Consider the following 4,430-nt stretch of genomic DNA (forward strand, 5'->3'; position numbering starts at 1 on the left):
AAGCTGAGCCGACCACGCTAGGGTTGGGTAAGGATCTTGGAGAATATCTCACCCGATATCAAGAGATCAGATATAACATATTCGAAGATTGTGCTAGCCGAGGTGGGCTCGGCAATTGATCTGTAGGGAGATCCACATCCGGATAAGAACTTCTAGTATATCTGATGAATCCTGCAAGATATGCAATCTTGGCACCACCGTATGGACCTTATAAGTGCTTCCATTGCAAATGAATAGGGTAAGCGATAAAAACCCTAACTCAAGGCTTTTTCAACTCGAGCTTACCTGTTTGACTTAGGCATCGGAGGGTCTACAATAGTTATCGGTACCCCCATTGTCTTATCCATCTTGTCTTTGCGGGTGCATCGGTGGACTCACTTTTGTGACTGATCATATCTGTTCACCCAGATTTTGGTGATAATAATAAATATAAAAAAAAAGTCTTACCCAACGCCTGTGGCAAGCGTTGATCACCATACACATAGCAACGTATAAGTGTACTAAACCAAAACTCTCCCAATCATGGGACCAATGCAATTAGAGCATATAACATATCACATGAATCAAATGATCCTAAGGGTCTACTTATTGTCCATTAAATTGATAGTTCAAGGAGACATAACGAAAGCCTGACCTACATCACATGTTCTTTTAAACTCATATAGGCTAACAATTCAATGGATTTTGGCTTCTCCACAAAGGAAACATCAAAGCTTGAGGCTATGACATTGTTCGAAGTATCAATATCGCTACAAGTTTTGTTGGCCGGGGATACAGAAACAGTGTCGATATCACCCAAAAGATCGTCGAAATCTAGAAATGCGAGAAACATTAGGGAAACATGGGGAAAATGGTGGATTTTTTCAGTGACATTTCAGGAGATATTAAAATACACATATTTACATATGTAGAGATTAAAAAATTATAAAAACAATGCACGCATAATAAGTTTTCATTTAATAAAGCCTAAAAAGTAAGTGTTGTTGTAAGAAATTAATCCAACCATCTCATCCATCCCATATATCCATTCAACCATCCAACTTTCCATCTAAACATCCATTAATATTTTGGAATACCGACAACACACGATATTTCATCGAGAAATCGTCGACATCTGGAAAGAAAATGAAATATGGTGGTATCAATATCACCCACGTTGCGATAACGATAATACCGCGATATTATTGATGTTATCATCGACAAATTGAATACTGCATGCAACCATGCGCTCATAAATATTTAAAATAATTTTTTTAATAAATAGATTTTTAGTGATAATATCGAAATATCGCCGATACACTAGCGATACAAGTAATACTTGGATTTTCATAGTTGAAAATATTAGTGATACGTTGACAATACAAGCTACACTTGAAATTTGCGTTTTAGAAAATGTTGCCCACATCGATACATTAACAATGCATCACTGATACCTATAATTTCTAATACTACAGTATTATTGGTATTACTACCCATGTTATTAGCATCACCGAGCCGGAGATAAAGATAATATTAGAGATATTTTGATAATATCGGAGATAATTTAAACAACGAGGACATGAATACAAATTACGTCTAATAGGACATTGAATGCACTCCATCTATTGCTAACAAAAAAGCTTCATGTGTGTGTATCATACGTGGGGAAGCAAGATTGTGTTCGAACCTGATCGAATGATAAGCTATTTGACTAGAGCTCATGTGGGTCCCACCATGATGTATCTATTTATCCACGCCATCCATCTATTTTCTCAAATCATTTTAAGATATGAGCCCAAAAATGAAGCAGATCCAACACCCAAGTGGACCACGCCAAATAGTGAGCTTGGGTTGTATTAAATGCACAAAGTATTAAATACATTTTGCATTAAATACAAGAGCCAACTCTGGTGTGGCCCACTTGAGTGTTGGATCTGTTTATTATTGGGCTCATACTTAAAATGATCTAAGAAAATGGATAGACAGGGTGAATAAATAGATACATACGGTGGGCCCATAGGAGCCTTAGTGGGACAACTTATTGTCAGCCAGGATTTGGACTCAATCCGCTTCCCATACGTGGAACCCACAGTGATAAAGTAAAGACTCTTTGCCCGAAATGATAATTTTGCCATTTTTAGCATGCATACGGGGAAGATGAGCTTGGGGACAAAAAAAACTAGAGCCAGCATAAACACACTCATATAAGTAATTGATATGGATGTATAATATAAAGTTTGAAACTTCTTAACTACTCTATTTAATGAAAGATATAAAGTGAAGGAATCAAAATACGAAAAATCTCTTCCATACAATGATAATGCCAAATTCAATGAGCTTTTGTCAATCCAATTCAGGATTGATTTTCACTCCTCACTCCACAGTTTTAAGTACTTCCCTGGGCTTCTTTTTCTTCTTTTTTTGTTTTTTACTTTATTTATTTATTTATTCTGTTAGCGTATTAGTACACCCACTGTCAATCCACACTTTACTGTTAGCCACCTCCATTAGGGAATGGATAGCAAGACCTCATGTTGAAGCACCTTCGGTCCTTGACTATGGGGTGTTTTGTGACGAATGTGCCTTATATCCACACCGTCCATCCATTTTGAAAGCTCATTCTAGAGCATTATCCAAAAAAAAAAAAAAGCAGATCCAATTCTTATGTGGACCACACCATAAGAAATAGTGGTGATTGAATACCCATCGTTAAAAAAATCTTAGGGCTAGAATAATGTTTATTCTCTATCCAACTTGTTGATAAAGTCACAAAGACCTAGATCAAGAGATCACACAAATATCAACTTGATCCAAAACTTTTGTAGCCCCAGAGAAGTTTTTAATGGTCAATAACCACTGTTTCTTACCATGTTGACCGCTCGAGATTTGGATATGTTTCGTTCTCAGTATCATGCCCTAAAATGAAATCTCAAAATGAACAGATGGCATGAATATAAGGTGCATACATCATCAAGGTGGGCCCCATGGTCAGTGATCCAACGGCCGCGTGCCCCCTCACTACAAGAGCTAGACTAGGCAGTGGAGGACCAATCAGCACAATCCATCATGGGAAATTGGGTTAGGAATAAAGTAAATTAGATTCAAAATGAAGTTGGGCAACCCTGAGGGCCTGTTTGGCCGAGCAGATTGGCTGGGATTGGATGGGATTGAGAGATAGATCCCGAGATTGGTCAGGCGTGCCAAACAGACACCGGGATCTGATCCCAGGATGTAGCAATCCCATGGATCTTAAGACAATCCACTGGCATCACTATCGTTATCTTTAAATCCCATCCAATCCACCATAATCCCTTCAAAATTGCCTGGGAGGTATTTAGTTCGAGGGATTGAAAGGTTTGATACCGGGATTGGCCGGCGTGCCAAACAGACCAGATATAGCAATCCCGGGATATAGCAATCATCTTGCACCAACACCAATCCACTAACGCAGCTATCATTATCTTGAAATCCATGCAATCCACTCTAATACCATCCAATCCCATCCAATTTGCCCAGGCAGATTGGATGGGATTGGAAGGGATTGGAAGATAGATCCCGGGATTGGTCAGGCGTGCCAAGCAGACACGGGATCCTGTTCTGGGATATAGCAATTCCATGGATCTTAAGACAATCCACTGACATCACCATCATAACCTTTATATCCCATCCAATCCATCCTAATCCCTTCAAAATTGCCTGGGATGTGTTTGGTTGGAGGGATTGGAAGGTTTAATCCCTGGATTGGCTGGTGCCAAACAGACCCAATATAGCAATCCCATAGATCTTGCACTAATCCACTGACGCCGTGTAATCCACTCTAATGCCATCCAATTCCATCCAATCTGCCCGGCCAAACAGGCGAAGATAGGTAGTTGGGAAGTGAGATTTTCATCTACGGTGGGATCTGCAATTGGACGGTTTGCATTGTCTACACGCGTGCCACGTCTGAGCGGATGATTCACATTCAGTTTACAGTGCCAGTGCTCTTGCCTCGCATTACGTATCCTGCCTGCGAACCAGAGGTATCATGCAATGCTTGGAGGGAATATTCCAACGATCCAACGATCCAAACCGTTGTTATGATGCGACTCACCACGCATGGCTATTTAAAATAGAAAAGGCTTTAAAAAAAATATACTCAGAGAAATCCCAGCTCTTCAATAGCTGGCCAAAGGCAAAAAGCCAAAAACCTTTGATGCACGGGCTGTGTGATGGTTGATACACAGACACTACCCAATTGCACAAACAGCGTGCAAATATTTAAAACTGAAATGTCCAGATTGTCAGTATCAACATAGATGGATAAGAAACCAAAAATATATGCCCTAAGTAATAAGTAGATAAGTGTATTAGGCAAACAAAGTACTTAACATCCAAAAAAATAAAAAAATTTATTTGGTTTCTAACCTCATAATTATCTTGAAAGTCATGTGGGGCTAAAGTCCCCCTCA

This window comes from Magnolia sinica, chromosome 8 (genome assembly GCF_029962835.1).
Source record: "Magnolia sinica isolate HGM2019 chromosome 8, MsV1, whole genome shotgun sequence".
Taxonomy (NCBI): Eukaryota; Viridiplantae; Streptophyta; class Magnoliopsida; order Magnoliales; family Magnoliaceae; genus Magnolia; species Magnolia sinica.